Raw genomic sequence first — 22,526 nt, 5'->3', positions numbered from 1 at the left:
CACCAATGAAAAAAGCAGAGTGCCTGTCGCCCCAAATCCACAAAGTGTGTTTTTTTTTTAAGAAGGGGGTGACTTGACCAGCTTTCAGAGCGCCTGGTATGGACCCTAGCATTAGGGAGGCATGGATTATTGTAGTCCAGATGGGTATGATAAATTGTTTGGTTGCGGACAAGCAGTTTGAGGGGAGCAGGTCATTGAAGTGGCTGTTCGGTTTTATGGCGGATAGAACTTTCAAGATGGTATGGCCATCATATAACTTGAAAATAGTCTAGTGCGCTTGTTTTTTGGGTACTGCCTGGTGGGAATGTGTAGAGAGAGATGTGTAGCAGAGAGGGGAGAACGGATGCTAGCGGCAGAATTCAGCTTGTTTCCCAAAAGAGTTGATTTTGGCTGTAAAGGAGAACTCATCACAGGTTATTAGAGATTTTGTTGCTTCTTTAGAGGTTTCTGCCCGTATGTTTGATTGCTGTTTTACCATTTCAAAGAGCTTTCGAGGTCTGTTCTTAGCATTCTCCAGGTCCAATCTAAAGAATAATTTTTTTTGATTTGCGGATGCTCTTGTTGTGCGTATTTCTGGTCTTTCTGAGAAGTTTTAGTTGGGAAGCGGAGGGGTGTTGTCTCCAATTCCTTTCTGTTAGCCGAAAATGTCTCCTTTCATTATTTAGGGAACTGTTGAACCAGGGATTTTTGTCTTTAACCTGAATTCTTTTAAGTTTTTAAAGGGCTAAAGAGTTGATTATATCAGATATTGTTGAGTTGTAGTACTGAGTAAGTTTGATAACATTTGATAGCTTGGGGGGAGATCCTTCTCGCATCACGCTGCCAGCTTCTAAAAAGTCTAGGCTTTTAGTGTTCCTGAGCCATAGTTTTGGTTTCACTGGTTGTTCCTATCTTTTCTTATGTATGCCAGGTATTAGGAAGGTAATAGCGTGGTGGCCAGACCAGTCGCAAGGAGCAATTGACGTTAGCCCTACCGTAATTGCCTTTGAGATGATCCAATCCGGAGTGGAGCCTTTCATGTTGGTGGGTAGAGTGCAGGCTTGGGTAAGTGATTGGTCAGCTAGGAAATCTTTAAGGATGTTGAACTGACCTGACAGTCATTAAGCTTGTTCCAGTGAAGATTAAAGTCTCCTAGGAATATATCATTGGAGTGGGGGCGGGGGAAGGCATTTGCTGTAATTATTTCAATGAGGTGGTCGCTGAATGGATCATTCCTACTTAGGGGGTGGTAGGTGTGCATTTTGCACAATTGGTTAGAGTTGTTATTTATGGAGAGTGCGAGATATTCGCCGGAGTCAAGAGGATCAGAGCGTAGTTCGGAAACTGAAAGGTCAGAGAAGTAGATGCAAGCAATACCTCCCCCTTTTTTTTATTTGCCTGTCGAGCCTTCTGATGTTGTAGTTTGGAGGAACCAATAAATCCAGGCAGGGCGATAATGCAACGTTGAGCCATGATTCTGTTAAGATTGCCATGTCAATTCCTTGGCGCAGGATGAATGCGTCGATGTCGGAGGCATGCTTCACTGCCGATCGGCAATTAACGTTGTTGACTTTTGATATATATCTTAGTCATCAAAGTTCTGTGCCTGACATTCAGACTGCTTACAGGTAGCCCCCTCAAAACTGTGCAATGGAATTTCAGCCAGTGCCATCCTCCGGACTTCACAATGAGAACACCCCTATACCAACCATACCGTCACCCATTCGTCCCCTCCCAGACAGGAGGGCAGGTGAAGATGTGCATCGTAGAGGTGCCTAGGCTCTTGAATGGCCTTCCCCCATTAACTGAATTATAAGTGACCCGAAGCGCCTAAGGAAATCTCTTGTAGAGTACCTATTCATGGCCACATATGAACATTCATTGGCGTTTGTGTCAGGTTTAAGCTCATTCCGAGATCCTTGGTAATGTAGTGATCTCGCTGTGAGGTTAGCCAGACATGGTCTCCAGGTTCCTCGCCCACCAGCTGATCTTCATTCCAACTGGATGGGTCTTAATGCACATGCCTTCAAAAGACTGATTTCTGAAGTCGCTATGAGAATTGCCCGCAAAATAAGAATTGCCCTGCTTTTTCAGCCCCATTGCTTTGATGCACTGGGCTGCAGTTCTGCTTATGCTTCCCATAATTCCAGTAAGTGGACGCATGCACCACAGAGCAGTTCACGCTATCGGACCGCCTTCACTGAAGAAGAGCCTACCTAACTCTGGTATAGAATCAGCCAGTTGAATGGCCTACTTGGGAGGTGAGGTTGTCAGGAGGAGTTGGTAGGCCCAATCTCTTTCCCAGATATAAAGCTTTTAAATATCTTGCCTTCATTGTATATGTCTTGGCACACACACATGGGGAAAGTTAATTTCCTTGTGTTATATTGTGTTACCTGGATTTGTAAGTGTTTCTACCATGTGTATGGTCCTAAGGTGCCTTCGGACAATAGGCATCGCTTCCGGTATTCTAATTGGCCAGCATGGTGGTGTTCAAGGAGTGGTTGGCTGTAGAAATTCTACCTGTCCAAAGTATAATTATTAGCGCAAGCACCGGAACTGACGACTTGCTAAAGGCACACAAGCTCAGCTGCTGCGGCGTGTTGACATATCAGTTGCAGGAAAGTAGGGGTTTGTAAATGCAAATGTATACTTTCATACACTAAAAGAAAAACAAATGTCCTGAGCCACGTTCATATAGTAACGCAAAAAGTAAGTCCACACAGTAGTCTTTTCCACTATTCTTCTTTGATGCTTTATTCCAAGTCTTGCAAATATATGCTTCAGTCTCCATCTCAAGAAACAGATAGCCACAGAGCCTTCACAAGAACCTCCACCAAAATCTAATTTAGTGTAAAATATAAAGTAAAAAGAAAGAGGCACCTAAAAGTGAAAAATTCACCCAAGTAGTGTATGTGAAGTAAAAATCAAGAATGGAAGGAGAAAAAGGAGAGTACCGAAAAAGTTTGTGTTCTAAATAAAAAATGCTCATCAAGAAAGTGCTCATCAAGAAAAAACAAGACTTATTTGTGATATAGAGTAATAGAAAACAGAAACCAGAACAAGCATTGGAAATGCAATAGGTCTCGCAGCATTAGAGTTAGTGCTTTTAGAATTGTTTATGGGTTTTTTTTGTAAATCTTTAGCATTTTTGTTTCCTGTAGCCAATGCTAAAGAATTACAAAAAAACACTCAAACCTAAATCTGATGGTATTTAGTAAGGTTTTGCTTCTATGACCGCTCAAATCTACAACAGAGAATGGTGCGGGAACTAACCCAAAATTCATGAAATATAGGCAACTATACCAGGATATTTTCCTCCTGGGAAAAAATAAAATTAACTAATGCACATTTCAGTAAACGTGCCCTTGTTTATTACTATCAAACCCCAGCTAGAGGGACAAGACTTACAGCTAACCGTCCATCATTATGGAGAACGCTTCTGAATTTAATAAACATGGAGGGCATGGACTGATACAGTGAACTACCAAAAGTACAGACTTTTCAAACCTCTGTGACAACAACGGCCCGATGCTCTACCATCATTCGGACTATTCCTCCGATGCTTCTGGGCCACTGAAGAACACAACACTAACAAGGTGAAAGGAAAATAACAAACACGCATCGAGGCTTTCAAGAGTACTTCCATTCGAGATACCCTCACAACACAATTGCCCAGTAAAATAACTGGATGCCAATTCAGATAAAGTGCAATTCAAAAGACCACTGAGTCATCTATCTATCTACCGATAGATGGAGACGGGGCTGTCAAACGTATTCCACTGGGAATAGGCACAGAACCCAATACACTCTTGATATCCTGCTAAAGGGAAAACATGCGAAACAGATGGCAAGTCGCACTACAAGACCACACTAGTTTATTTCGACCGACAAAGCCTTTGTTATGCAACCTGTTGCCTTTGTAAACAAGGCAGGACGTGTCTATGAGCAGCTTAGAGGAACATTTTCCTGTAACTAGTAACCCTAAAATGATGCTCAAACTGTATGCATATCACATGGATGGATGTGAAACACTTCTGATATTTAAATAGTTATTGTGCAGTAGATTACTTAGCATAAAATATATGGCAGTGTTCATCAACAACCTTCTGAAAATAGATGCAAAATTGCTAGTTTTTGGTGAAACGGGGTACTTAGATCAAACGGGGCTCCCCAGATATGAATATACTTCTCCCAAGACACAAAGGCATAAATTCAGGTCTGATTGGTCACATTCAAACTAGGTTATAGCTAAAATCAGTCACCTTTAACAGCCAAGAACGATTATCAATGGACATCCAACTGACATATCAATATAATAAAAGGGACAGGTGCAGTAGGTGTCAAAGCATAACAAATCAAATGATTTTTCCTATTCAATGTAGCCTTTGGTATACATTAATCCAGTGCGTCACTAGTTTAGGAGTCATGTCACAATCACGGTACAAAACTATAATTTTTGTTTTACAAGGTTCATTGGCCAGTACCAATGTAAATGGCCGCGAGTAAATATCGACGCTGCATTGTTTTAGTACAACTAAAAATAAAAGCTAGTAAGCTGATTGTGTCGCCGGTCGCATGAACAAATGCAGTATGGGGGCGGGGGGCATGAAGCTGGATGTGCAGCGCAAGTTGAGTAACGTACGTCAACACCGATCTATCCCTGAACGTGCTTAGATGTCAGAACGGCTATGGCTCCCACTGCCACGTTACCAGAGCACGAGGGGCTGTTACCAATGAAAACACACGAAAATCCGTCAATCATACAGAGAGCGGACGGCCTGAAAGTTTCTTTCCACTGCGGAGCCGAGCAGCGTGCCCCAGGCCCTCTGTTATTACCGTCAATGAATGGGCCGCAGTCAAATTAGAGCTGCCATTTTAGGTTACGGGTTAGAGAGCTTCTGTGTGCAAGGAAACAAACACATACCCTGCTCAGACACAGCAACACAACCGGAATGCGTATTTTACATGTGGCGATTATCTTCCGTTTCACACACATGAACAGAGAGAGAAGCAGATCTGGGAGAACGGGGACGTGGGACTATGCTGACCGGAGCCCCTTGTCTCGAGGCACCCATACTGCGGCCAGGCAGGCATTTCAGCTTTACGAACACACATTTACGGGTTTACCTAACAGAAAAGTAAATAAAGCGCCCTATTTCTAAACTGGAAGTGCTCGTATTAGGCAGGCACTTTAAATAACAACCATCAACTCGTACAGGAATGAGCCCTTAAGGAAAATATGTTGGTTTATTTTTGGAAGAGTCCGGCTGGGAAAAGGTAGAAGCCAAATGCTCCTTCTTTCTGCCTTTGTCCGTGGTTATAAATACTTGCTTTGGGAGAGAGTCTAGAGAAGCAGCTCAAGAAGCAGGGCACCCCACGTGAGATGATTAGCATTTGGGAACCCCTTGGCAAGGTGTTATCCTTCTCATATGGTGGCTGCTGCCCGTAGCTCCTTCTGTCCCTCGACTAGTGCCTGCCCTGAAGGAGCTGCGGATGGACAGGGCAGATCAATCAACGCACGTATGATAGCAACCCCATCCCCCAATCAAAGTCAGGAAGGGTGACTAATGGCCTCAAATCACCTGAATGGTGAACGTGCGCTGACCTCCCACTGTGGATGACGGCCCCCCACCACCTCAAGACTCGTTAGACAAGACGGAGGGAAGAGAGGGGAGGGGGGAGGAGAAATGCGGGCTTTGGAATGTAATTGACACGGCCGGCCGGTCGTGAAACTGAAAGCATGGCCGGCCGGCCGTGAAAGCCTTTGATGCGGCAGGGGAAATGCGAGACGGCGGGAAGGGGAGGGGGCGGAGCGGGTAAACAAAGACGGACGTGCACGCGCTTTTAAGCTCAATGCGCATGCGCATTGAGCTTAAAAGTCACGGGCACTGCAAGGAATCGCCACGATTCCTTGCAGTGTGGATAAAGAGTGGATAAGTCCCAATACTCTCGCTTGCTCGATGCGCATGCGCATCGACAGGCGAGACCTAAAAATGAGAATATAACCAGCCCAGTATGATCTCCATTTTGAACAGAATTATCCCCTCAAACTATGCTAATGCAAAAGAAAAACTCACCACAAGCAACAATATCCGTAGGAAAAGTATAGATGCAATCCTCTTTCACAGTCAAAAGGTACTATCCATATGCTCATATGAACCCTATATCAAATTGTAAATAGATCATATTCAACTTGTATACATTTTCACTATCCCTTCATACAGTTGTTTATCAATGCTGGACCACTTACAATATAACTGACACCATCAAGTACAAGGTATTGACGTTCCGCAAAGTAACTCCTTCAATAGGGAATCATCCTCAAACACTTGAGTTCTGTCCTCCGAGGGTCAAAAAGTATATGTGTATGTAAAATTGCCAATTACCGACCACTAAAATTAATAAACGTGCGCGTCATTATATGGACACATATTATAAAATATTACGGTCTGATTTTTACCATGTGTCATATGCCTCACTCGCATTCAGTGACCACACAACAAAATGGCATATTCACAAAACATCTAAAAATAATGCTAAAATTGCAAGCAACGAATCTTAAAGCCCAAGGCTTCATAGCAGGAAAAGCAGATTGTTACCTCGTAAGGTCACCAAAACTTTAGACCGGCATACTACGAACCATAACAGTCTGGTATTTGCCAGTTTCCTATGCCGTACACACGTCCAGTAACTAAGCAGTACAGTGGCAAAGCCACAACACAACCATTTATCTTAAGATAAAATTACACTATAATTACACGCACCGAGTACTGAATCCCAAATCCTCATTACAAAATGATATATATACGGGTTATTAAGAATCGTGAGAGCTTCGACGTAGAGTGCTCAGCTGCAGATCCTGGAGTGTTGCACAAGCGCCATCTTGTAGTGGCTTTTTATACACTATCACTTCGTAAAAAACAGAAAAAGGTCTCCCAAAAGGATGGGAATACATTTGTAACGAAAAACAGCGCCATCTTAGTATTGTCACACATTAGGACAATAGTATATTTGAAGTATCATCAGCCCCTGAAAACGGGGGAACTTCAATTGTATTAGTCTACACTATATAGATAGTGCAAACAATGTATATAACACCCTCACAGGGCAAACAAACATTATTTAAAATAAGTTCCAATTCAGGCAAACAAAAGGTACTCGCATGCTATAAAGCGTGACAAAAAATAAGTCCCACATGTATTACCTAAGTTGCATACTATTGGGCCAAACAGATTAATATTAGTATATCCACTATACACCGTACGTATTATAATCAAGCTCGAGGCTGCACATAGGCGCGACACACGCCAGATTTGACCACATCATAAAAAGTGAAATCAGACTCCCTCAACTACAGTGCACCTGTAAATGCTATTACCGCACCATTATTTGAGATTCTCTCACACTGTGGGTTGAGCATCCAGTATTAGTTATAAGGGGTGCACGTATTGCCTTTCATAGTCTCCTACGAAATCTAAATAAGCGTCAACTACACCCTCTGTGATCTATGATCTCATCAAAAACTGCTATTGACCATGACAAGGTCTCAAACTCCGCCATAGCAAAAGAGAAAGGAAAAATTATTAAAGAACGGAAATGCAAATGAAAAAAAAGTATAAAACTGGAGGGGAAAAGAAGAGTGTCCCAGAAGATATATCATCCAACAGAGATTGAGAGGAAATCTCACATATAGCACGGTAGTAAGTAGATACCTTATCAAGTGAGTAGATACACAGACCCAAATAACCTTGAGTAAAAATAGTAAGAATCTGTCCAGTCTCTCCTTAGCAATTATACACATAAGATTCTTATATAATAACATAATCTTCGCATGAGCACATATTTGACATATATGTCAGGCATGTGCCATATCATTTGAGAACAATAATGGACCTTTCAGCCTCAGGGGAGAGAAATGGACAAAAAGGAAGTCTCTCCTCAATAGCTATGCACATACATTTTTTGGTCACATTTTCTTGACTACAAGTAATTAGAGGCATATAGGTTGCATTTGCTGATTAGCCCCCATTTTTATGTGCCCCAAAAATATTGTAATTCTGAATTGATATTAATGCCCATATCTACAGTATGTTTTAGTTAGTTTTAGTATTCAGCAGGCTTCACATTGGCGTACTTTGAGTTCTCTATTGCCACCTCTAATATCACTTGGTATCGATTCAATACCATGAAAAACAAATTATAATTGTGTGCTTTGTGCTGAACATTCAAGGGCGTGGGTCACTATTGGATATCTTGAGTCTAAGTTTTTCAGAGCCCTAAAATGTTCAGATGTTCTAATGGCATCTAATGGTACTGCCTATATAAATGTTGGCGCATTTGCACACAATGGCATATACCACATACTTCGTTGAACAATATATGTGTTTGATTTCAAATTTATCTGAACCATTATACTGAAAATCGCGTTTGCCCTGTATGGCAAACTTGCACATGCTGAAATTACCACACTTCTATGAGCCCATAATTAGCGTGTGTAACCATGTGCGATAATTTTCTCTCTGTTTCGGATAGCTGGGGCTAACAATGTTACACAAAGTTCTCCCCTTATGGTAAATAATATCTGGGTGTTTGTTAATGTGTGTGGATAGACTGGGGTCAGATGTCAATAGATGCCAATGTCTTTTTAATATATTGAAAATTTTGTGTGACCATGGATGGTAACCGGTCACTAATTTCAACGATGTTGCCACATGTGTCTTGTTTCACTCTGGATTTTAGGGTGTCAGTCCTTGACAATTTTGTAGCTCTTTGTCTTGCGTTATGTACCACCCTTTGTTCATAACCTCTGGCCAAGAATCTCAGTTCCATGTCACTAGCGCAATTGACAAGCTTTTCGTTATTAACTAAACTTTCTGCGGGCCCTATAGAATTCGCCATAAGGAATAGCATTCACTTGTACTCTAGGGTGTGCACGAGTCGAGTGCAGTACAGAATTGCAGGACATGCTTTTTCTGTATAATTTACTCTTAATTCTGTCATCTTCAATAGGTAATTCTACGTCCAAAAATACTATGCTCTCTTTACTATATGACATGGTAAATGACATATTGAATTCCTTGTTGTTTGAATACTCAGAAAAGTCTTTGAGTTCTTTCTCGCTTCCTGTCCAAATGAGTAGAATGTCATCAATATATCTGCCATAATATACAATGTATTCCTGCCATTTAGTCCCCGATTGGCCACAGACATGCGCTGCTTCAAACCTCCTCATGAAGAGGCTGGCAAAGAACGGTGCAAATCTAGAATCCATTGCGGTCCAGCATCGTTGTTGGCTCCAGTTTTGTTTAAATAAAAACACATTGTGCTCCAGAATTGTACGTGACATAATGATTAACATCTCTGAATGTTCTATTAGTTCCCCAAGTCTTTTGAACAAAAAATATTCAAGTGCCAACAGGCCCTGGTCATGTCTGATGTTCGTGTATAACGACACTACATCTAGTGTCACCAAAGTCATAGAGGCATCCCAGTTAATGTCCATTAGAATGTTCAAAATGTGTTTCGTATCCCTGATGTTAGAAGCTAAGTTAATCACATAGGGCTGCAGAAAGGTATCAACAAATTCTGAGATTTTCTCTGTGTAGTGTAGTTCCTATATTCCCAATAGGCTCTGCGCATTGGAATAATATATCCTATAGATGTGACGTAGGACTTATGTCTACTAGGTCTCTATTGAATATATTAAACTTAATTGTGAGTGCCAGCTAGCTCAGAGATCACTAGAAACTTTCTCGAATTCACAAGAAGGGATTAGTTTCTGACAACCGCATAAACATGACCACTTTGTTTCCCCAAGATAAAACTGATCTTCAGAGTCGTGGAAAGAATAGATAGATATTTTACTCAGTCATTCGTGCATGCTTTGTTTCACCAGAGGTGCAGAGAAATGGAGAGACGGGCGTGTTTGAAAAAGTATTTATTGAACAGTCTTCTTTCTCATGCAGAAGAAATGAACTGCTACAATCGCGATACAGGCTGTAAAGTATAATGCATACAGCAAGAAGAGTATTATAAAATAATACTGTAAAAGCATGGTATGGTTTCTAAGCCATAAAATACATACATAAATAAATAAAGACTAAAAAGTACTCAACTGGTGCTTCTAAAATACGCCTACCCCGATGTACCTAACCTAAGTCTAGTACGAGGGAAGAAGTAAATGTGGTGTAGCATAAGATTAGTATTCTTTTGCCAAGAATCTATCCAAGATTTCTCTTAGGGTCTAATCAGCTCCGTACCTTGGTTTAGAATGAAGGAGGTCAGTCTCAAAACTCGATTTCCCAACAACCCGCAAGGGTAGCTTGGAAACACTGGAGCTGGATTCCTCGGCAAGAGAAAAGGCAGCGTCTCTCTCAGTGCGTCTAAATATGGTTATGATTTCTATGCCTATATAAGGACATGGTGATTTAAACCTATATAAGGGCATGAATCAGTAAAATTACACTAGGGTCCTAAAATGCTATACAACATCTGTTGGACCCCCTATTCCTGACACTATCGGCCTTCCTGGTGATCTAGTGGCATTCTTGTGGATTTTAGGGAGGAGATACAGACAAGGAATTCTAGGTTTATCAATCAATAAGTATCTGTATTCATCTTCGTTCAATAAGCCCTTTTCATTCAATTTTTTTCAATTCTAGGTTAATTCACTTGATCTCAAACATTGGGTTAGATGTCAGTCTTTTGTAACAATTCTCATTTGTCAGTTGACCCATAATTTCTTCCTCATACATTGTCCTGTCCATAACTACAATGTTGCTGCCTTTATCGGCTTCTGTAATCATAATTTCAACATTGGAGCTGAGTTGTCTAAGGGCATCTTGTTCATTCCATGTGAGGTTATTGGTGTGTGACCACACCCTCTTGTGATTTATCGTCTTTTCACATTTATCAAGTTCTTTACTGACTATTTCGTAAAGCACCTCAATGTTGTTGCCACTGGTTAATTGTGGGGTCCATATAGATTTTGGCTTTAATCCGCTGTCAATACTTAAATACGTGCAACATTCCAAATCAGTCAACACTGCATCATCATAGGGCTGAGGCATGGCTCTAGCTTTACCATGTACGGTAGATTAGAAAATAATGCACCGTGATAGTGATTCGTCCTCGATTGGCAGGATCCCAAGATCAGAAATCTGGTCTTATAATAGACAGTATGGCCACTAGGACTCATGCCCTCTCACATGCTATTGGAACTACTACCATTTTGCACCATTTGGTTTCCATATTACTGTCACTGCACTAACAACTAGACATTCATTCATGCTTGACCTTCATCCACCTTCAATAATCTTCCATTACTCATATCCTTCTCTCCATCGAGGTGATCTTTTGACGAGAAATTAATAATCAGTGATCCTCGGTCCATGGAATAATGATAGTTAAATGTTAGTTGCCCCCACACATCCTCCAAATTTACTTCTTCCCCTCGAACTTCGGTACAGACAAGACAGGAGCCACAAAGGCAGGAGGCAAGTTGTTTATTGCAAGATAAGCCCTTTTTTTACAGGCATATCCGGTTAGCATTGCGTCCTCCCTCTAGCCATACTTGACTGCCAGGCTTCACCCAACAAATAGACCAACACTCTATATGCATTATCACATTTGCACAGCATCATACTCCACACTTCACAGCGTGCTCATTCAGTTCATGCATACACAGATGTATAATTTCACTGCCTCCTTCCCTTTTTTACATACATGTCAACCCAGTCTATACAGCGTCCCCTTTCCTTATACACAGGACAGATGTCAGATGTGTAGTAAAGTGATGCCATTGCGCACTAGGACCACTGTGGTTCTGGCCATACTCTGAACAGGAACTACGTGATATGCGGGGTAGGTATTAGGGTGTGGTTCTGGGAAGTATGACGTAATGAGCAGAACGTGAATGGTTGTTCAGGGGTGTAGAATTTACTAAAATATCTACATGTCCATGGGACAGGATGCTTCATAAATCTACTTGTCCTGTAACAAAATCCACTTGTCAGATTGTTGTAATGTAGTGTGATGACATATTATTGCAGCAATCTCATTATATAGGAGCTCTGACAATAACCTCTCTGATTATGTCAGAACTCATACCATAGTAGGGTTTGAATGCAACAAATTCCCTTATTTTGTGACCTTTTAGGAGACCTACATATTAGCACTGGAGTTAGAGGTATGCAATAGTTCGCCATAGTTGGCATGCCCTTTTGAGTCTGTGCAAACCTACTAACTTGCATGTTTTATGGGTTTTCTTAAGCTTGTCTCTAACAAATTTCCCATATAGAGAGAGGTTGGAAATTTGCTTCTGGCAAAGGTAGAAGTAAAACTTCTTCCAGGGCCAGAGGAAAAAAAGTGGTTGGTGGGAATATGAACTTGTTATTGCTCAATAGATTTTCGCATGAGCAAATTTACACATGCATATTTGCTTGTGCTAAAATGCAATTCACAAATATTTTCTAGATGTATGATTTCCTCACCTACTTCTGTAAATTCTTGTGAATTCATGAAAGCTGTAAATCTGCACTAATGAAAGGACAAATACCATGTATGCATTTTGTGAGTTTCTTTAAGAATTTGGCCCCTAATTAGGTCTGGCTGTACCCAATACCTTCTCTCTAGTTACAGGCTGGCTTCTCTGTGAGTGGCAGCAGTCTGCTCTTTCACAAGGAGCATATCGGCACACAAAGTACTTTTTTCTATTGCCAGGAACTACTGTGGCAGTGTGTGGTTTTGAGACCATATTTTTTGCTTTTGCAAATGTTTGCTATAATGATGGGCCCGCAGCTTACATCACAAAATTTTACAAAAACCATGTCAAAATCAGACCGGCATTGACAAACCAAAAGGCTGACCACCAATTTCATACCCCACTGGCTTTTCCAGTGCTTGTTTATTTTCATGTTTCCTATATGTTTATTGAAACTGATTTCCCATTGTGAATATTTTTGTGAGTAACTAGCATGCATCAACACATTTTACTAAATGATGCTTTAAAGAAATGATACCTAAAATTTCAAAGTAGTTCAGAAAAATGTGTTTTCCCATTTGGATTTTTTGCTTTCAGACTTTTGCATACAATCATAGAGCATTCTGGGAGTATTGTATCTAGCCTCATAATGTTAAACTTTAGAAACGTTGTAATTTTTTTTATACTGGAACCACTGTCAGTAGTGCAGTCTGAACTTACATTTCCTTCCAGCGTTCACCCTAATAATAAAGGCTTTCTATGAATGAACCATAAATACAGCTTTGAACAGCATTAACACATGGACACAAATACTACACTGCAGACCATACCCTTCCATGATCCATAATGTGGAATTGTAATTTGACAGCCGAAGGGGTTGTGCTGCCAGTGGTTGTGCCTTCTTGTCTCAAGGATAAAATAAACATATAAACTTTTTGTCTTCCTGGGTGTCGGGCAAAAGGAATTCCACACCCCTGACAGAGAATATGAAATGTTTAACTGCATGCTCCAGGGCTGGGGAAGACGCTACAAGTGGAGACAAGTAGGGGATTACATGCCAGTGGAAAATAAATGTTTTCTACCTGAGAGTTTGCAACGGTACGGCAATCTGCTTGCATGTACCCAGTATCGATGCTAAGCAGTCTGCGACAGGCACACGTGGAGTCAAAGACCTGCTCCAGCCCATACACGACCACAGAAAAAAGCTAAAGCAGTGCAGGGGAGCGTATTTGGAACTCCCGCCAGTGCCGCTGGTGATTTTGGTAGAGGCGCTGCACTGCGCCCCAAGCATAAAGCAACTATTCAGAAAAAGCAAGAAAATAACCATAACACCAACATGGTACAAGAAAAGAGACCATAGTCGCAATGAAAGTATACCGTGACACAGGCTTCTGCACACGGCCAATGCTTGCAGAAGTTGTCTGAGTTGCCCTGCATAGCTAAATCAGCTGAACGACACATGGTAGCAAAATAGCAGCAGAAGGGAGCACAAAATACAATGCAGCTGTGTTCTTAAAGCCATTTGTGTTCCTATTTTGGCGGGCTCCTATTGAGAAGACTCACTCCTAGACAGAGAGCTACTATCTTTAAACTTTTTTGTTTTTATTATTATCCCATTTCTTCTTAGAAGAATCGGGTGCTTGCATGGTGTTATCCTTTTCATGACCACCCATGAGTTGAGGTTTTATAGCTCTAGCTCCCAAACTATCTCTACCTAATTCAGCATTGGTTTCTGTGATAATTTGAGGTAATTCACGTTCCTGATGTAAAGGAGTTAAATCTCTCAGGCATTGGCGTAATGCCACTGCTGCTGCCTCCCCTTTTATATTTGCTAATACAGCTGATACCCGGGCAAAGGTACCTAATAATTTCATCCCTAAGTTCAGAGAAAGTTCTGCTCCATACTCAGTCTGTATTTGCCTTAATACATCTGGTATTACTGCTAATGACGGGATACCATGTATTCTGGTATATATGGCAGGAAAAACTGTACCCCAAGTGGTACTATCCTCCATTTGGGGAGCCTTCTCCATTGGCAAGCAGATTGTTAGCATTCTGTGTTTTTCTTGAGGGTGTGTGTGTGGAAATACTGCCTCTAGCTGTGCTATATTTTGAGATATCCAGAATGGTATTTGCTCCAGTTTAGTGGGAATTTTACCCATAACTGTCTATAGCGTTTGTGGTGTAATTTTAATTGTAGAACCCTGTATTTGTCCTGCTTGTGTAGCTCTTGTTGGCTGAAGTGTGAGTGTTCTCATCACAAACTGTGTCAGGTTTCTGTAAAGTTGTATTATTTCTTTATGAAGTAGATGTAGGTCTGCTACTGGCATTGTGTCAATCTCTGGATGTGGCGTGTAAGCCGCAAAGACTGGCCAAGTGGCTCCATCTCTTCCGAGTGGACCTAGTCTTGCTTTGTCTTTTGTATTGGGAAAGGTGCCTTTAAACCAGTTTATGTGCTCCTGGTAGGTGAGCTGAATTTCAATGTCCTCATACGGACAGTATTCATTTGGTGTTTCATCTTCAGTGTAAGAATGAAATGTATTTGATTGTGCATCTTGTTGTAATATAACACGTCAGCCATAGATTGTGGAGCACTGTGCCTAGTGCGTTCCACATTCTCCTAGGGCTGACTGTTCCATGTTCTGGCAGTTAACAGCTGACCAGCCAGAGAGGGAGCCACGCATTTTCCACTCTGAGCTTTTATATGAATAAACCCTCTTACCTCTCTACAACCGATCATTGTATTGATTACTTCATTTTGGCGACGATCTGGCTGCAGCCTCCGCAGTGGAAGTGGTCGGAACCCAGCGTGACATCGTAACCCCGTTTTGTCATCCGAAGCGCATCGTGTACACAGTGCTACACAGCGATGGTATGAGGAGCTGTGTGGTGGTGATTCAGCGGGTCCTGAGTGCTATTGTCTACTTGACTCTCAGTGACTTGTATTTCTGCTGCCAAGTTGTTGCTGGCCAGTTGTGAGCGAGAGCGCATGCATTTGAAAGAAGCGCGAGCAGCCTTTTGAAGAGAGCGCGAGTCGTCTTTCATGACGCAGGGATAGCGCTACGCTCGATCTGCTCTAGAAACAAGACGCAAACCTCTTCTCTCATCACGCTATCACAACAAGGCCTATCTCCTTCAGAGAAAACGTGCAAACAACGTAGCAGCCATTTTGTTTTTTGCGCAAATCAGCTACTGACAAAAAATTTATCGATCAGCATCTGAGCACTGACCTCATATTGGAAAACTCCATATTAAGAAACGTTTAAAAGGTACTATTTGTTTTTCTTTTGTTATTAACGTTTCTCTTTCACGTTATTTCAACATATTGTGCAACTTTGGATTTTTTTTTTTTTACAATTTACCTCTGTCACTGTTGAATAGTGTTTATAATAACCATGGCAACTCAAAACTCCATAGTCACTCCACCTATATTTTTGGCCTCTCCAGGACCACTTGCAATAGAGTGGGAAGATTGGTTGCCTATGTTTGAGACTTATATTGATGCGATAGATGGATCGAAATTTAGTGCTGATCGGAAAAAAGCTTTGTTACTGAACAACCTAGGAAAGGAAGGACAGCGTATTTTTAAATATTTACCGACTGCAACTCTACCTAATGGTAATGCTATAGAGAATGTGTTTGATGAAGAAAAAAAAGTCTAGAAACAAGATTCGCTAAAGAAGTTAATTTAGTGATGAATCATCACCAATTCTACACTCACAAACAAGGTGAGAATCAGTCAATAGACGAGTTTGTGTCCAAATTAAGAGAACTATCCTTAAAATGTAAATTCGGTGCCATGACGGATGAAATGGTGCGCGATCAGCTAATAGTGCAGTGCAAGTGTAGAAAGACCCAAGAAAGACTTTGGGCAGCCAAGAACCCAACCTTGAAAGATGCCATTGAATTAGCGAAAGTTGTTGAACACTCACAACTTTGTATGCGTGAGATGAGCAAGAAAGAAGAAGTATCTCATAGCAACATTTCTTCAATGCAGAATGCAGAATCAGAAGTTGCAGCTATATCGAAACCTGGAAAATACTTTCAAAAGACTAATTTTCAGAGAGGAAGACAACAGTTTAGGTCATGTTACAAATGTGGAGGTCCTCATAATCCTGACTACTATAAATGTCCAGCCATAGATAAAAATTGCTTAAAATGTGGACGAAAGGGTCACTTTTCAAATATGTGCAAGAAATCTTTCAAACAGAGAGTTGCGACCATTGATAGTGACAATAGTACTGCTCTTGCTGATATTGAAGGCGCATTCGTACCGTCGGATAAAATTCTATGTGTGGATGACCCTAAAGACCAAGTTGGTAGAAGAAATCGACCTAAAGCAGAGTTTAAAGTTAATGGAGTCCATGTAGACTTGATGGTTGATTGTGGATCAATGTATACTATCATTCCTAAATGTACTTTTGTTAAGTTGTGGCCTAACCAAAAATTGCTTCCCAAGGACATTAATCCTGGTGGGTACCAAGGGGAATCCATTGACATTATTGGTTTTATGGAGTCTACCATTGAGTTTAAGGGAAGAAAAATTGATGGTAAGGTATATGTATCAAGAGATGGACCACCTATCTTGGGGTGGGTGCACCAGTTTGATTTATATATTATTATAAATCCCAGAGCTCCTACGCAGGTGTTAGTAGTGGAAGATCATTCATTAGAAGATATTTTGAATGAAGCCAAAGATGTGTTCAGAGAGGACTTAGGTTGTTTTAAGGGCTATGTGCATAAAATAATGTTGAAACCCAATGCCGTCCCTGTACAGCATAAAGCACGCAGAACACCTTTAGTAGCTAGAGAAGCAGTCGGTTGACAAAGATGCTGTACTGAAAAAAGAGAATGAAGGGGCTGTCGCGTTAATCCAAGATGCTTTGGATTTGTGTGAACCTCAGGCTTTAGATAGAGATGTGTGGATCAGTGCCATGCTTGCTGATAACGCCATGTTGGAACTCAAAGATCTGATAAGGAAAGGGTGTAAAAGAGAGAGTACTGTCTCCATCACGAATAGGCCTTTTGTGAAAATTTTAGATGAATTGTCAATCTGTGAGGATATGGTAATTATGAGAGGAGACACATTCGTTCCTCCAGTATCTCTTAGACAGAATTTAATCACTTTAGCTCACGAAGGACATTTGGGACAAACTCGTACGAAACAGAGGTTGAGAACGAATTGGTGGTGGCCAGGCATAGATTCTGATGTGAATCATTATATCACGAATTGTCAAATATGTAAAGAGGGTGAGAAACGTTTAAAAGTTGGTTCACAAACGTCCTCTGGTCACATATCTGATCCAGGTGGACCCTGGCACACTGTGTGTGTAGACTTCATAGGTCCGATGAATAGCTTGAAAGAAAACTTGCGCTTTGGTGTTATGTTAGTAGATGTGCACACGAAATGGTTAATAGTTAAATTTTTGAAGGATATAACAACTTCAACTACTGTTAATGTCTTAAAGGAGATTTGGAGAGACGAAGGCTTGCCTTCTGTACTGTTGACTGACAACGGTACACAACTAACATCCTTGGAAATGAAAGCATTTCTGTCTTCGTGTGGCATTAAGCACACCCGTACTTCTCTTTACAATCCACAAGGGAACGGAATTGTTGAGAGAGCTAATCGCCTAGTCAAGGGTGTCATTCAGATGGCTATCTCTAGTGGTCAAAATGTAAGTTCAATGGTGTCAGACATGATTTGGGCTTATCGCTCCAGTGTACATAGTGTTACCAACAAAACACCTTTTGAAATGATGCGTGGGAGACTTCCTAACACAAAATTAGTCCCCACATTGTTAAAAGAACTAGTAAGCAAGGATGTGTTGCCCACTAATTTGTCTTCAATTCACTCGCAGGATAAGGTGATTAGCGAAAAGAACTTGACAAGAATGATTTGTCCAGGGGACTGGGTAAAAATACGCTCTGGAAGACCTGGTGTTTCATTTAGAAAAATTTTGGGTCCATTTAAAGTGAAACTCACCTTACCTTATTGTGTGGTTTTAGAAAGTGGAGAAAGGTGGAACTACAGGCGGGTGGCTCTATACCAGAAAGGTAATGTACATTCAGGGAATCTTAGCAAGGTGCTAGTAAAGAATAAGAAGGGCAACAGTTGCAACGACAATACATTCTTGTCCATGTCTGATCGTGACTTGATTCACAATTCTGAATCTCATGAACCTCACTTCTCTGATGGTGTGTTACAGGGGGGAGGTGATACTCCCGCTTCTACTCTCACTTCCGTCTCTGCTTCTACTTCTGCTTCTACTTCTGCTTTCACTCCTGTCCCTGTAGATTCCAACATTGTGAGTCAATCCACTCGTGAAGTAAGGTTGTACAGAAATCGATTTCCTCCTGGTTATCTGAAAGATTTTGTATGCAAATAGATGCACATGTTCATCTATAGTCAATCTTATGTTTTGTGAAATGTTATAGAATTATATTTCTTTCTTGTTTTGAGTTTTATTCTATTGTATTGACTTCTGTGCTTTTGTTTTATTAAAGAGAGAAGATATGTTGTAATCTAACACGTCAGCCATAGATTGTGGAGCACTGTGCCTAGTGCGTTCCACATTCTCCTAGGGCTGACTGTTCCATGTTCTGGCAGTTAACAGCTGACCAGCCAGAGAGGGAGCCACGCATTTTCCACTCGGAGCTTTTATATGAATAAACCCTCTTACCTCTCTACAACCGATCATTGTATTGATTACTTCACATCTGCTTGTAGGAATTTAACCTATGAACAGCATACCTCTGTTCTATAGGATTCGTGAGCATCAATCACGAAGGTTACTGTCCCACCCCTAGTTGTGACTCCGTAGTCTGTTAGCTTTTGAGTAAGGGCATACCTAACATTTTCTGAAATGTTTATTTCTACTTCTATTTCGTCCTCCCTGACTACAGCAGGCTGTGCTCGCACAGCGGTGTTCTCTTCAGTCATTGTTGAAAGATTTTTAAGGAAGAGTTTCAAGGAAACTGAGATGTGGTTTTATGCACAATAGGAACAGTTTGTCCTTCAGGCTTGATAAACCTACAGCCAGTACATAGTATATACTTACTCAGCTGTGGTGGATAGTTCCCTTCCCACTCCAGACATCTCTGTGTAAATGCGAGTAGGGTTCTCTGAGAATAGCACGATTGAACTACTCTGATTTCCCGTTAAATAAGTACCAAACCAACGTGTAGTTCCTATAAACCTATATAGGATCTGCGCGTTTAGACAACATATATTATAGGATTGGAGTCGGACTGATTCTAGACACCCCTACCGAATATGTTAGCCTGTATACCAGCTAGATCGCAGTGCCACTAGAAACCCCTCTTACCAAGGAGAGAATAGTTCTTGGCAACTACCGAACATGACAACCCTGTTCCATCAGGGATCGTGGAAACAGTGTATTACTTTTCGCTCAGTCACTCGTGCTCACTTTGTCTCTGAGACATGCACAGCATAAACATTGGGGACATTTTTTAATAAGCATTTATTGAGTCAGCATCATTCTAGTGTAAAATAGGTGTGCTGAAACAACCATTTGACAGTAACAGATCTAAATGATTATAAGCACTAATAGAGTAAAAGGATGGTAGATTTCTACCATTGTGCTAAAACAATGAATACAGGTAAGTATATAATATACATGACAGTAAATAAATTCGTACTCCTGTGATGCGTCCCTAACTTAGATGTACCTGAATGCAGCTAGTATGTATGTGGGTGTAAAGCCAAGAATCCCTCTAGGCTAAAGTCAACCCCATTACCTGAAGTAAGAGACTGTGGGACCCTGTCTTGGTCTCGAGATGGACACCCCCTAAGGGATGTCAGACCACTGAGAGCTGGAGTGTCTGCATGCAGGAGCCCCAGCGTCTCGCGTTAGTGTGTCGGCACTGGAGTCCTTTTCTCCTCTGCCTATCTCAGCAAGAGATGATGCATCTAAACCCAAACTGGTACCCCTTGGGGATATACCTTGCTGTGTCATGTAGGACTGGGATGACTGAAGGAATGACCCTTATACATAGTTATTATGCAGGAGATGGTAGGTCTGCTGTCCTGTTGTGATTCCAAGAATCATCCTGCATAATTAATGAGGTTTACGTTTTTCGGAGAAAACTCCATGTCATCTTTGGAGATTACTGTAACTAGGTAAAAGGTCAGTACTAAGAACCGTTATGTAGTGTAATGGTAGGGAGAATATAGGTGAAAGGCTAGGTGACTACTTGAGCCTATATTAGGGTACCTATATGGAACTTAAGACGCCGTTCGACACATCCAAGAAACAGAACATCAGTGCCAGATGGACGTCGTGGATTAAAACCTTTGACTTTATTAATGCATAAAGGAGGAAGATAAGAAAGTCATTAAATATTTGTAAAACCTTACAGGTGATGGAGTGAAAGAAGCGCTAAAGAAAATCTCGCAGACTGATTAAATGTTGTACCAAACAGTTAAAGAAGCGTTGGGAGCCAAGTTCAATCCAATGCCGAATGTTGATTTATGAAAAGTATATCTTCAGCAAAGCATGACAACAAACTGGCGTAACAATGGATGAGTTTGTTGAAAGACTTGATGCATCAAACATTGCAAGTTCCAGGACTTTACCGATGAGGAAGCCATGTGCCTCGGAATCATCGATGGCTGTCTTTCAGACTCTTTCAGAAGGCGCATGCTGACAGACACTCAGTCTGGAGAATATGCTAATTGCTGCGAGAGCAGAGAATGAGCAGAACGACAGGCTGCTGACAAGGAAGCGGGAACAGTGCATAGTAAGTCAGCGTTTACCATGAACAAAAACAATAGGCACACAACAAATGCACGTGATTGGACGTTGATGAATAAAATAAAGCTATGCTTCTGATCTGGATTTTCGTTTTCCCAATGAAGGCAAATGTCCAGCTCTAGGGCAAATCTCGAAGGATTGTGGGAAAGAAAACCACTTCATAACTGTTTGTCGAGCTAAGGAAAAATCACACCTGAGAGAAAAGATGGATCAAGGACGTACCAGAAGTGCACTCTCCACACTCACCAAACCAAAAAAGCAATATCCGCTACAAGTGGAGACCAAGCAAAATCGATTATCAAGTTGATCATACAAAGGTTCCTCAATATTGCTATCGAGCACCAGCGAAAATAATGAGTGTGTGCAAATGATGTCTACCAAACAACGGCATGCTGATGTGGGGTTAGCTGCCTGTGAAGAAAACCCCAGGTCAAAAACATCCTCCTGAACAGAGTGCCGAAATCTGTCTGGACACTGTCCCAGAATTACGTTGAAGGTAAACGGTCACCCCATATCTTACATTATCGAAAGTGGAGTGTCTATCAGTATCATGCCAGTGGGAAAGTTCACAATTGCTTGTGCCTTGTGTCTCTCCATCAGACATGCAAAGGTATACGTCTGGGCAGCTTCTAAACTAAGTAGCCAAGGTCCTTCACAGCGGCAATGCAGCACAAAGTGATGTAGATACAAAACATCATCCGTGTCCTTCAAAGAACCTCCCCAAGTGCATGTCTGCTCAGTTTTGCCAAAGCAGCTGATATTTGGTTTATATCTCTCTACTACAACCTCCGTGCTCAGCCTGAAATTATAGGCCATTTCCCATCATTGTGTCCCCGTTTGGGAAAACTGAAGACCGTGAAAGTACGACTTCATATCAACAAAGACATTCGTCCGGTTGCCCAGCGGCACCGCAGACTTGCTTTTCATCTGCAAGAAGCTGGGCGAAAGTTGGCATCACTTTTGAAACATGACATCATTGATCGTTACACAGGCCCACACCATGGGTGTTGCCCATAGTAGTTGTAGCAAAAGAGGACAGTAGTGGTGCAGTGAGCTTTTGCGTTGACATGCATCAGCCAAACAGCCATCGAGAGGGAGAAATGCCTTGGTCTTAAGTAAGTAAAGTATTTCTAAAGCACGCTAATGCTTAGGTGTATTAGCATTTAAATAGTGCTGCTGCTGATCTAGGAAATGTACAGACTTACTTGGCCCTGGGGACAAAGAGATTTTCTAAAACCGAGCCAATTCGATAGAGACCTAATGGAAGAAGGCAGGGAATTCCAAAG

At 41.4% G+C, this 22,526-nt stretch overlaps 1 protein-coding gene across 3 annotated transcripts in view; it reads left to right on the top strand.

Annotated features, from left to right (window-relative positions):
• The window catches only part of WNT5B (Wnt family member 5B), a 442,741-nt gene that overhangs the window by 75,644 nt on the left and 344,571 nt on the right, over positions 1 to 22,526 (top strand). The window lies entirely within an intron of this gene.

This window comes from Lissotriton helveticus, chromosome 1_1 (assembly GCF_964261635.1).
Source record: "Lissotriton helveticus chromosome 1_1, aLisHel1.1, whole genome shotgun sequence".
NCBI classification, from domain to species: domain Eukaryota; kingdom Metazoa; phylum Chordata; class Amphibia; order Caudata; family Salamandridae; genus Lissotriton; species Lissotriton helveticus.
This window is presented reverse-complemented; position numbering and strand designations above follow the sequence as displayed.